We start from the raw sequence: 13,469 nt of genomic DNA, 5'->3' as shown, positions 1-13,469 counted from the left end.
TGAAGAACAATAAAAAGGACAGAAAGCCAATGTGTGACAAATGTTCCCCTCACCACACACACATTTTTTTGTGTAGCATTGGTAGTATGCTCTCAAATGTGTACTATTGGTAGAAGAGATAGCTACAGTTGTTGAAGACTTGGCTTTTTTTTTCTCAGAATGCACAGCATGTTGTTGAGCAACCATCTCCTCATAGGCTATAACAAAGAGACCAATCAACTTTTCAGAGCTTTCATTTAAATAAATTTATAATCTGACCACTCTCTATGCGAATACTAAATTAGTATATTATAAACAGTTTTTTGTAATCTGCTGCTCAAGTCAGCAGTTTGTGTCACGTAGATACAAAATACATCCATCCAAATAACTTTCTAATATTCATACTTTTTCGGTGCACACTTTATGATTACCATACACTGCAAAATTATCAACAGAAATCTGCCTACCTTTGCCTACTTAAAAGGGTTTAAAAAAAAAAAAAACGTGCATCCTGTGGTGTACTAAAGATTTAATGGATAGTGCCCAGAGAGCAGGAAGAACGTGTTCCAGTAGTCGTCCAAGAATGTCCTTCCTGTTGCGTCTCACATCAAAGTGCACTTTGTTCCTTCATTAAAAAATCCTAATGCTGCCACTGTAGCAAAAAATGTGACGGCTTAATTGGTATGTGCTGGTGACATGTTGAACATTTTCCTTTGTTCTGACTATGGATAGAAAAGAAGTACCGTAGGGAAGGACCATAGTTTCTCATTCAACAGGCTTTTGAACTTCAGAATCCTCATAGCAAAATCAGACCTTTGACACCAATCTCTTCATCTGTATCTTTATTTCATATTCTCCTTAAAAAATTCTTCCAAAACCGAGTTTTTAATTTTTTTTCATGTGGTATTGCAGAAGTTAATGTCACGAGTGTTAGTGTTTTTATTCATATGTGGTTGATACAGAGACAAAATCCTGCCGCAGAAAATGAGTGTTTTCATGTTTGTTATGCATATGCGTCCGCCTATTTTCTCTTTCAGATTTCACATATATAGGATGTAAATATATGTATGTATACTTTAAACATGTAGAGCATGTCAAGAATTGTGTGCTTGAATTACCCCCGCCCCCCCCTATTTATTTTTACATTTTTACACACAGTTTTCTACTTCTTTGCCCTCCGTTGCTTCTCACATCTGTTTGGTGGAATAATTGGGACATTTTTCATCTTTTTAGGACCGACGAGCATGACCTGAGCTTTCAGACTGCAATTGTTTTGGATATATTTGACTCCCATCCACACTTGAATGAGGCCTGGAAAAAAATCTGAAATGCAAGGTTCGCATTACATGGGAAAAAAAAAAAATCTGTCACATTATGGGCAAAACAATTGCAGTTGACCCACAGTGTGAACGTAGCCTAATAGAAAATCTTTCATTTTGAACTAATTTTTATCAAAACAGCAATCAAGTTCAACTCTTTGCACATACCAATCAGTGAAGCTAGGTATTGTCTCATAAAATTCTAATCCGACAGAAGCTGTGTTGTGCTTCTTCATCAGGATATAGATAGAATATACCTCACTGAAAAAAATACAGAATTATTAATTAAGAATAAATGAACAATGAACCAAATTCAAAGAATTAAAAACTGTCAATGCATTCTCATAAATTATTGCTGTCAATATTATTATAAAGTACAATATGATGGAGTACTACTATAATTCATTGAAATACACACACACACACGCACGCACGCACGCACGGACACACACACGCGCGCACACACGCGCGCACACACACACACACACACACAAACTGTAACCCCAGGGAGTTAATTAATACCTCATGTGAGGTGAAGAAAGTATTCATAAATTATTAAAATAGTTTCTTTTTTTATTGTTAGAGAAAGTCTTATTAAGAAACATTTTTGCTGAACACAGATAGTGGCTCTCAGAGCATTTGCTGTCAACATGAGAAATTTGAGATGTAGCGGTATTGCCTTTGAAGAATCTATGTATTGCCCTACCTGCTACTATTAAAATAATAATTAAACTTGAATCCTCATTAAATTTGTTGTGTTTCTTAAGTTGTTCCTTTTTTTTTTTTTTAAATTTGTTGATTTCACATATGTTTCCTTTGTCTTTAAAGGGACACTTGGATGAGCTGAACATTGGCACTTAATACTGGGTCCGTATGTAAAAATTACATCAACAGTAAAAATCACCACTTTGCAACAGATTGACACGTCTTGGTACGTCTTGGTTTTTTTTTCCCCATCAAAGCCAGTAGACATTATAGTACGATGACAAACATGATATTGTTTCCTCCTGGCTTTGTTCGTCACGTTCTGTTCTTGCCTAGTGTTTGAAACAATGACCAAATGCCACCAAAATTCTAGACTATTGTGTTAATCTTTTTGTATTTTTATTTTTTTAACAGGTTGAAGTGAAATGAAAATGAGTAAAAATGTGCATATGAACTTTGATGGCAGCAGTCGGTAGTTTTGTCAACCACAGAAGTGCGGGGGACCTTTCTAGTCTACAAATTGAAGGAAACCAACTTGTGTTTTTATATTTATTCATTCATTGATTCATTCATGTTCCAAACCGTTAATCCTCACGAGGGTCGCAGGCGTGCTGTAGTCTATTTCTGCAGTATTGAGCTACACCCTGAACTGGTCGCCAGCCACTCGCAGGGTACGAACAATCATTCACAATCACAATCACAATCATGGAGAATTTTGAGTGGTCAGTTTGTCTACCATGCAGCCCACGCAGGCATGGGGAGAAGATGCAAACTCCTCATGGGAAAGCCAGAATCGAACCCTGCAGCTCTGAATTGTGAGGTAGATGTGCTAACCAATACTCCGCCATGTTGCCCCAGGTTTTAATATTTTCCTTATTAAAAACAGCACGGATTGTGTCCCAAGAGAATATTTTTCCCCCCTGTGACAGCTGGTAAAAAAATAAATAAAATAAATAAATAAATTCTCGGACAAACCGGTTGGCTCTAACACCAACAAAGAAAACTAAAAAGTCTATGGATCATTTTTATACAATAGACCCGTCTTGGTTTGAATGCCGTTTGCCTTCTTCAAACCTCATATAGCGTTTTGAGTTTTTCTTTGCCTGTTTATGGGGTTTAGTCCAAGGTATGGCGCTAATCTTTGTCAACTGTGGGCCTACAAAGTATCAACAAAGGGGTAACACTAAAGATTATGTACGTATCGTATCAGTTTAAGATTTTTTTTTTTCAATTCACCGATTTACAAGATTAGCAGATTGTCGACGAATTGTCCGCTGAACTGCCTGTACGCCGGTTCGTGGACCCTGTGGAGTATCTTTTTTATGTTTTGGAGTGTTCTTCTTGGGATTAGAAGACCTCTGAGTTGCTGTCTATTTCTATATTATTTAGGCCTCTCACCAGCAGGCCTGCAGTTAGTTTTTTCCCCCTTTGTTACAGCGGTTTGCTGGTTGCTTTGTTGACTTTGATGACTTGTATCTTGTTGCACTTATTGGTTTCCTTTGTTGGCGTCGTTGTGAGTGGCAGGCCTATTAAGTTTGCGTTCATGTCATCTGTATATCTTTTATATACCCAATCTGTGGTATGAATGCTGCTGGAACCCTGAATTTCCCATGGGATCAATACAGTATCCATCCATCCATCCATCCATCCATCCATCCATCCATCCATCCATCCATCCATCCATCCATCCATCCATCCATCCATCCATCCATCCATCTATCAAAATGGAAATAAGAAGAGATCACACTGAAAGATTCATCTCACATTTGTCATGGATGGATGCTATTATATGGCCTACCTATTCCAAGAGATTGAATGAAAAAATGCTTAAGTGTTTTTTTCATAATTCTCCTCATGAAAAGTTATAATTTAAGTGAAGAGCCACTCATGAACATAGAAACGCAAAATTGCTTTTTACCCCCTTTCAAGATCAAGGTCCAATACCATGAAGATTTTTCTATATTCTTCTGCCCAAGCAAAAGAAAATCATAACCACCGTGATGATGTTAAAATATAACTGTTCAGTGAAAATATGTTTTAAAAGAGCTGCCAATGCTTTATGGACCCCTTTATGGTCACATTGCTATTTATAGTAGCTAGAAGTTCATACATTTTTTATTTTGTTCCACTTTCAGTGCAAAATCTAATGTTTGACCTAGCCAGACCTACCATTGATGTTAGTTTGAAACTGTGTTTGTTTGTGCTGTATTCTCTGTTGTGTGGGGAAAAAAAATGTGACACCCCACAGCTCTGTGATGACGGCTCTGTTTTTTTCATAGCCACTGGAAGAAAGCCAGAGCAGCTGTTCACACTCCTGTTACATTGTATGGGCCAAAGACAATAGTCAAGCTTCAAATAAATACATCACACCAACAAGATTTCTGACTTCATATTTACAGACAGTGGACCCTGGCTAGACACACCTCACACACAGATCCTTTTCCAGGAGGTTCCAGGAATTGTAGTATTTGAGTCACCTAAGGTCTTGTCACTCCACTACTGAATGGTAGCGTGTGCTTTCAAAGAATCAGAAATGATTCAATAAAATATGGTACAAATATCGACAAAATATAGTTATGTTTAGTGTGGTATTTAATTGGTATTTAGTTGGTATTTAGTTTTATTTGCAATGACTGCAATAAATCTGTAACATCACCAAAAACTTTCACAGCAACCTCTTTGAATTGTCATTTGTTAGGAGGAATTACTCTTTTTTGTTTACCCCGATGCTTGCAAAATTCCTGATCGATATGGTTTAACTCTGGTGATTAATTTGGCCAGTCTAAAACCTTCCACATTGTCCCCATTTGGCTCCTTTATTGTGTTGGCAATGTGTTAGGAAGTCAATATCCTGGTCCATGATAAAGAAACTCCCAATCACTCTAGTTGTATTTCTTTAAATTGGCAGACAAAATGTTTCTGTTGAGTTCAGGGTTTGTTTTGCTGTTGACATCTTGTGTTGCATCATCAATGCAGAGTAGCGAGTCCGTCCCAGATGAAGCCATGAGAGCCCAAGCCATAATAATTTAACTCCATTATGAGTTTCTTTGATTAGAAACCAGAGCACCAAGCATTTGTATTACACGAGTCAAGATTACTCATGGCCACATCAGTCTATACATTTTGTGAATGGCGTCGTCACGTGCCAAAATATAATCATCAATAGTGGTGATGGTGGTGGTGGGGGGGGACTTAAGATAATCAGTGAATCGCTGATGGGGCACTGAGTACAGACAGCCCATTAAGGGCATCAACAATCCTCGATACAGACCCGCTGTCCGGCAAAAAAAACCCTTCTGATGGCCACCACGCCGCTGCCTAAGAGGTATTGACTTTTTTAAATCTTCTTATTTTTAGCATTTGGCCTATCTGGTTTCATGACGGTCACACCATTAACAAGATTATATTTTGGGCTAGATTGTGTGGCTGTTTATGGCTTGACACTTAAGTCCACTGAGTGACAACTTCTGCATGGCTGTGTTTGGAGTGCACACTTTGTAACATGCTGTTTTGCACTGTGTGCTCAGACAAACACAAACACAATTTATCACTTTTATTAATAATTAAACCTTGACAAAGCTCTATTCTTCATGGAGAGCTATTTCAGTCTCCTGCAGTGGGAGCAAAAGAAAGCGAAGAAATGGAGGGACCCTTGATGTTGATGGCTCAGTCATATGCTACATTGTGTGGTATAAATGTGTTAAAAATTTTAAATCTGCTGGTGTCAGATCTTCGGCTTCTGTGAAAAACTGTCTTAAGCTGTGACAAACTGTCTAAGCTCTGTGTCATCCTCATCTTCACCTGTCCACTATTTCTGTCTCCTTTCGGCTCATTCTTTTATCCATAGCTCTCTCCTGTTATACTTGTAAAAAATGCTAAAATAAAATTGTTGTTTTACGAAACATGTAAAAAAAATCTTCCTCATGCTATTATTTGATTAGACTGAGCTTAGGAGCTAGGTTGCTTGGGCTTTGAGGTCCTGATAAGGGTTAGGCAAGTGTCACCCATGGCAAGCAGGTCCGAGGTGAGGGACCAATATGGGGCCTGCAATCACATGGGGCCCGAAAGATAATGTGACTTGACTTTGTTTGAGGAGCAACTTCCAATTTTTTTTAATTTATTTATTTATTTATTTATTTATGAATGAGGGTTGATCCTGGGGACCTGAAGTAAGGGTTTTATTAAACAATAAAAAGATGATATGACAAATGAACACGTGGTTGTCAACCCCCCCCCCCCCCAAATATAGTCAACATTTTTTATTTATTTATTTTACATAGTATTAAGTTCGCACTGGAGCAGCAAACTGTATTTTCAAGTCGAGGGGTGAAGCTAAATTGATTGAAAGAAATATGATTGAGGAGATAAATATTCGACCTACAGTAATGTAATTTTATTGTGCAGATCTGCTGAGAAAAACAAATGGTTCGCGTTAATGTAATCACCACAAAAATGTCAATTTCTTTAATTGAGTATTGTAGTATTACTTTATATGCATTTATTAGATATGTACTGGAATATTGCTTAAGATGCAATGACAACTATAGACTAAAATTTGTAAAATAAATAATTCTTAATGTTCTTCAATTCCATATGAAAAATGTACATGTGTTATTCGCTCTGATTGACAACAGTCTCAAGTGTTGGCTTCATCTTGTTAGACTTTGGGACGTGAGCGAGACAGCACTCACAGGAGAATGACAACGACAACTGTTTTTTAAAAGTTTGTGTACTTTGGTAAGTGTCACAAGTTTCACATGACTAATTTGTGTAATGAGCAATACATGTATGATCAAGCCTTGGATTGCTGTTAAACAAATGTTGCAGCCAGTGAGCCTCATTAAAGCCACAGATAGTATATTAAATGAATTAAATGAATTTAAAACACGTCCATTGACTTTGCCTGGAAGCTGTCAGAGTTCAGGATTGAGCCTGTATGGGCTTGCCAATATCCTTGTTGGTGAAAGGTTTGTTGGGCTTAACAGTGGATGCTGAGCCATTATTTGTGGCCAGCGTAGTGTGTTTCCATATTTTTGGCAAATCAGGCAGTCTGCCGGTCCTTTTCGTCATTGTCGAACCATCTCTCATTTAATGTTCCAGACAAGGTGTATCACATCCTCTCTGTGATCAAATAGATGTTGAATTCACTTAAGGCTTGGATAAGCTTTCAAAGAAGGGGCTGTAGTTTGAAATACACGATGTAATGAGAAATCTTTGAAGCGACACATATTGCAGCTTGCAAAAATCAACAGTTGGGAAGCAACAATTTTCCACCAAAAGCCAAGAATTTCCACCTTGAAGATTGCACATTAAATCTTGAACTCATTTGAAAGCCATGAAAACACAACTCTGATGCACTTAAAACCCAGTGCCCAGTCAAAGTCATTTTTTGGGAAGAATTTTACTAGACTAGTGTAGGAAGAAAAGGACATTTGCACTGAAGGAGGAAACGCAGCATACTCCTAGTCAATTGATGCGGTGTCTTTCGATTCCTCTGAATTCAGGGCATGTAGAGCCGTACGGTCTCCATGGCACGTAAATGCAAGAGATCAGCACATGCAAAGTACATTTAAACCTTAACCCACCATCGCCCATGGTTGTGCTGTGCGGTCAGGGTGGTGATTACAATAGTTTGTTTAATGAATGTTTGATGATTCACAGGGTTTGATTCACACTCTTGAAATGTTTATGAACGAAATATGATGATATCCACCACACTACATATCCACGGTGAACCAAATTTGTCTGCCAGCACCTGGATCAAATTCAGCAAGTTCGTGTTAGGTCTAATCCATCCCCCAGGATACCTCCTCATAGATTCTTAGTCACCCGCCCACACAGGAGGTGACGTTGCCTACTCTATGTGACTGTGTGACGCTACGGACTTCATTGAAATCAGCCATTATGAGTGCCAAGGGTGTCATAGATAAGATGCCGAGCCAAGCGAAAAGGTCACTGAGACAACGCCAAGCTCAAGTCATCTCTCCAATTTTAAGAAACCTAATTTTCTGTGATTAAAATGGAACCTATAATAAGTAGCAAAAATGAAGGATGGTGTGACACTGGGGCTGGTGGCAATAACCCCTTTCAGAAATCTGTGCTGCCCCATTTAGCATTTTATCTGACATTTTAAAATACATTCATAATTTTTTTTCTTAGCCCCCCTATAAATTGTTTAGGTAAGCTCCCCTTTGAAACGGAAGATAAAAAAAATCCTGGAACTATGCCTGGCCAAACTATTATTTATAATGTTCCCATTATGTTGCCAAACATAGTTACCAAAATATTAAACAAACCTTTTAAAGTACCTCTTCTACTTCAAATTATGAAACACTTTTGCTATCCATGCCTTGGGTTCTTAATCAAAAGCATCTAACAGAACAATGGGGCAACATGAACCCAGCAGACATTGTCTAAATCACAGGTGTCAAACTCAAGGCCCGGGGGCCAGATACGGCCAGCCACATCATTTTATGTGGCCCGCGAAGATAAATTGTGCATCAAATTTGTGTCATTACTAGAATTGCAAATTGTCTTCACTTTTAAAAATATCTATTATTTAAAATATTTGACTAGTTTTTACTCGTCTGATTTGGAAAAATAGTTATTTGTCAGTTTGTTTTGCAGCTTATACTGTATATAATATGAGGTGCTCATACATTTATTTGGGTTGACAGTCATAATGGCCCTCCGAAAGAAACTATGACTACAATGCGGCCCGCGAAAAAAATGAGTTTGACACCCCTGGTCTAAACCCATTTGTGTTTTGTATTGTGTACTATGTTTTTGTAAAGTGCGACAAAAGACATTGTGAAATCGTGACACAATTAAACATGTATTATACACATTTTTTGTTATGAAGTGTATATTCTATTTAAGTCCTTTGCAAACCCAAAGGTGCAATGGTTGGCCAACATTAAAGGATTGTCTCGGAAGTGGGTGAGACCTTTGCAGACCTCCAGGCTTAGCAGCCAAATGTCCGGGTTTTTTCTGCTTCTCCTGCCACTTCCAGTTAACTTGCTTTTCAGCCCCAACCTAAGGCCACTATTTTTCTCCCCAATAGAATCTCTGCGATGTCCGTGTCAGCGAGGGTGATGAGCGGAAAACAGCTTTCAAGTTACATCACTCCTTCAAACCTTATGTTCCAATACTACACAGCGGAACTTTTCTACAACGACAAGCTTGTCTTGCTCTTTGTCTACATTTGACAGGTACATGCTTCCCTGACAAAGTACACTATTAGTTTCCTATCCAACAATGGAACTATTATCCTCAACAACTGTATAGAGTCCAGAAGACATCCAGCTAATACCATCATAAAGCCTTGTGTCAATGGAAGATGCACTTGACAATTGACAAATAAAGCATGACAGCCTCTGTGAGTCGGTGGAAGATGAGGTTACGCAAACATTGCAATTGTCAGAAAAAGGTGCCATTCGATCTGCGGCTGAATTAGGTGGTGTACTTCACTACTTGTGATTTATAAAACATTGTTAAAAAAGGCAATAAATGGCTTACTTGGGTAGCAAAAACAATAACAGCCTCAAAACAATGTTAAGTAAATCAAAACCGTTCGGTCACATTTAGGTTATCCTTCCACACCTAGTGTATATCGTTATACAATTGCAATGATCTACTGCTGTATGTAAAAGTAAAATAAAAGCGTAAAGTAATTTTCCAGTCATCAAAGAAGCTATTATCATCTTATCCTTGCTGTCTATCCTTGCAGAATAAACAATTATCTTAAGTAGAGAGTATAAAGAGCATAGTTACAACTTTAAGTGCTGCAATTAAAGCGTATTATAGAGTATTAGAGAGTCAGTCAGCTGTGGAAAAAAGGAAGGCTGGATTCCCCACAGCAGTGAAAGCAGACATGATTGCCTCATACTCTCCTCCTGTTGCTTTAAAACTGGAGCAACTCAGATAATCTTTTAACATTTAATGTTGAGAAAGGAGGAAGTTATTGAGTAGATTATTTCTCTGAACATATTTTGCATGTAACAGGGATCGCTACATTTTATGTTAGGTTTATTGAGGACATGTTGCTGCAGGCACACAAAGTCTAACTATAGAATATAATCGAGCCTCCTCCATGTACCGCAGTACAGTGATATTGTCCTTTTACACTAAATCTTTGCACCTTTCAACACTGAGCTGAAGCGACTTATGTGCACAGGTACAGCAATCAGTCACGACAATTAGCTATTTAAGCGGCTCCTCCTCACTTACTTTTTCCATGTTGTTCTTTTGGCCCTCATGCATGACAAGACTCTCCAATACTCTTCTTTGGATTGATGTTTTGCTTAACGACATTGTGGCGGGTTTCTTGCTACAAGGGTATTGCAGAGCATTACACGTCCAGGCCCTGAATCCTTCCTAAGCCTAAAGGGACTCTTGAGCTGTACTTTGAATTGAACTGTATTGCTACTTGCCTATTTATATCTGAAAATCTCACATTGGACACTAATAATTCTTACAAACTACAGTACTACTGTGTGGAGTCCTGGGTTTTGTTTATAGTCATACCAAAGATATGTACACATTATGAAATAGATCCACATTTCAGGTGGTGTGTTCAGGTGTTGGACCAAAGACTATAAAAATGGGACCCATTGCCTCCCTGCTTGGCACTCAGCATTAAGGGTTGGAATTGGGGGGTTAGATCACCAAATGATTCCCGGGCGTGGCACCGCTGCTGCCCACTGCTCCCTTCGGGGATCGGTTAAATGCAGAGACAAATTTCACCGCACCCAGTTGTGTGTGTGACAATCATTGGGACTTTAACTTTTAACCATGATAGGTCAACTGATGTCAAAGATAGATTTAGACCACCATCCACAATGGGCAGAATAAGGCTCCAAGACAATCTTTCTGGCATTCATTAAATAGTTCAACTGAGAACATACAGTCTTCTGGTAGTTACTGTTACTATACTAATGCAAGCTTTACATATAAAAGGACCCATTTCCATTTCAGTCTACTTCAATCTGGTCTTTCAAAGGCCGTCCACCTGGCAGCCTTTTTGCCCTGAATACCCCCCCATCCTCCCAACAACACCTTCATCTTAACCTGCATCATCTTGGGCCATCTGCCAGGTGCAGGTATTTTACTGTAACATAGGAGGGATATTATAGTACATTGTAAATCAAAGAGGCACACCAGTTTAAAAAAAAAAAAGGCATGACACACTAGATTAAAGTAACTGAAGGGGAAAAGCAGTAAAATGAAGTATAAATAAAATGAACAGCCGTTTTGCAGTGCTGAGAATGCAATTACTAATTTTACTTAGGCTTGAATTATGTGTCGTGCTCTGTTGTGCATACAGTAAACGTGAACATTTTTGTAAATGACAACCAGTGTATTGCTCTGTGAGTCCATTAAATATGTCTGAATACATAATGCCATTAAGAGTGATTAATTTTAAGCCAACACTGAGCCAGCATGAACAATATGGCCTATACATGCAATAAATGAATTGCAATCACATTTAATGTAATTTTCTCTGCTTGTTTCTAACAACTCAACCTGCTGGCCCAGTGTGTGCAGGTGTGCACATGTACGCTAAGCATGATGTGATGACGTTTGTTTCTACCCATATGTATATAGAGACAAATGTTTATGCCTTAAGAAATACATGATATTATATTGACAATTTATTATAATTGTCATGTATACAGTGGCATGACCAGATCACATGGGCTTATAAAACACCAAACAATCAAAATTACCTGGACCGAAAAACAACTATAACAACAGAAACTTGTCAAAAACAAGCTTGTTTCCTTTTATTAGGTTTAGATGTAAAATTTGCAAATGCAAAAACATCAAAATAATTAAGCCTTGTAATATTTTTCCTTATCTGCCCAATAGAACATAAATATTATTAGGCATATGACCTCTTAGATCATCAATATAAAATACGCTGAAATTCACTTTCCACATTTGATCCTGGAATTCTGTCTTGCACATTTTCCTAAAAACTCAAATTTCTACATATTATGAGCCCAGTCAGTCATATTTTAAAATATCATCAATTAAGTAATAATGTCTTACAGATCATGGTTATACTGACAGGACAGCATTGATATATATCTTACACACAAATGCAATACAGTTTACAGTGTATTCTCCACTGTAAACTAAAACCCTGCGGAAAGATAAACACCGAACTTCAAAACGGAAGCAGTGACAGGAATTGTCTGCACATTTTTATATTTCTTTGGAAACAATAAACACTCTTTTAACTTTCAGACTCGCCATGGTGGCATGGGACCCACTCGCTCAGTTTGGGTGAAGCAAGGATCTTTGAAGGAGAGCAAGTGGAAGCAAGAGACAGCTCCTGAAAATAAACATTTCTCCCGAGATGCACATTGTTTTTGTCATTGTTTCTTTTTTATCATTTTGATGACAGACTGTCTCAGCAACACACAGCGAACATTGACTAAAACCAATAAAAAGGGCTTAGGCCTAATGGAAGTGCTGAGCATTTTGCACTAAGGTAGCTCTTCTCAAATAGTGGGGTGGGACTCCTTAGGGTGGTGCAATTTGACCCTGGTGAACATGTTTTTTTTTTTTTTTTTTTTTTTCTCAAATACTAGCACAGTAGTTCTTAACCTTGTTAGAGGTACCGAACCACACCAGTTTCAAATGTGCATTTACCGAACCCCCTTTAGTGAAAAATAAAAATGTTTTTTTCAAATTCAAAACATAGATGTTTTTTACTGGTGCACAAAATGAGCCGTGCATGGACGTCACCTTGTTCAAAGAGCAAAACCAACACAATGCATGAACTCATAACAAATTACATACCTGCAAATCAGTGTGACTTCTGCTGTTGCCTTTGAGGTTTTTTCTTTCTTTGCTTTCTCTGTTTAAGCTTCTTTTCTTTCACTACCAGGCTTTCCTTTGTTTGTTCCCCCAGCTCACATGCTGATCTGTAGTCAATATGGCCGTCCCTGGCATCTGACAGTAAGTTTGGTGAATTGTGACGTGACTGTTTTTCCTCTGCCCCCTGCAGGTTTGGAGGTGGACTAGTTGATATTTTGACTCAATGATCTCTGTCAGTTGACGTGACAAGTACAGTGAATGAAACATTAAGAGGCAAAATAAAAAATATCATTGTTCAAGTTATTATTTGTTCCATCCATCTGTTTTCTAAAACACTTTTCCTCACGAGGGTCATGTGCCTGCTGGAGCCTATCCCAGATGACTTCGGGCAGTAGGTGGGGGATACCCTGAACTGGTTACCAGCCAATATATTTGGGGAATTACAGTTACTTTGTAAATAGCAGTGCTGTGAAAAATACTAAATGTACCCCTTTCACTACCTAATAGGGCCATCCATCCATCCATCTTCTTCCGCTTATCCGGGGTCGGGTCGCGGGGGCAGCAGCTTTAGGAGGGACTCCCAGACTTCCCTCTCCCCAGCCACTTCATCCAGCTCATCCCGGGGGATCCCAAGGCGTT

At 38.4% G+C, this 13,469-nt stretch overlaps 1 protein-coding gene across 4 annotated transcripts in view; it reads right to left on the bottom strand.

Annotated features, from left to right (window-relative positions):
• LOC148398978 (sodium channel and clathrin linker 1-like) overlaps positions 1-12,953 on the bottom strand; it is a 48,494-nt gene extending 35,541 nt beyond the window's left edge. The window contains exon 1 of one of the 4 annotated variants that reach the window (XM_088373591.1): positions 12,813-12,953. The gene's annotated coding sequence lies outside the window, so the exon portion shown is untranslated. Of the gene's footprint in view, positions 1-446; positions 595-12,812 lie in introns of those variants that run through there. The other 3 variants (XM_088373589.1, XM_088373590.1, XM_088373592.1) reach the window with 3 other exon arrangements.
• Between the last annotated feature and the right edge of the window lie 516 nt (positions 12,954-13,469).

The sequence above is a fragment of the Syngnathus floridae genome, chromosome 4, assembly GCF_059516105.1.
Source record: "Syngnathus floridae isolate MCC-2025c chromosome 4, RoL_Sflo_1.0, whole genome shotgun sequence".
In the NCBI taxonomy this organism is placed as follows: domain Eukaryota; kingdom Metazoa; phylum Chordata; class Actinopteri; order Syngnathiformes; family Syngnathidae; genus Syngnathus; species Syngnathus floridae.
The sequence above is the reverse complement of the archived record's forward strand: the minus strand, read 5'-3'. Positions and strand labels throughout refer to the sequence as shown.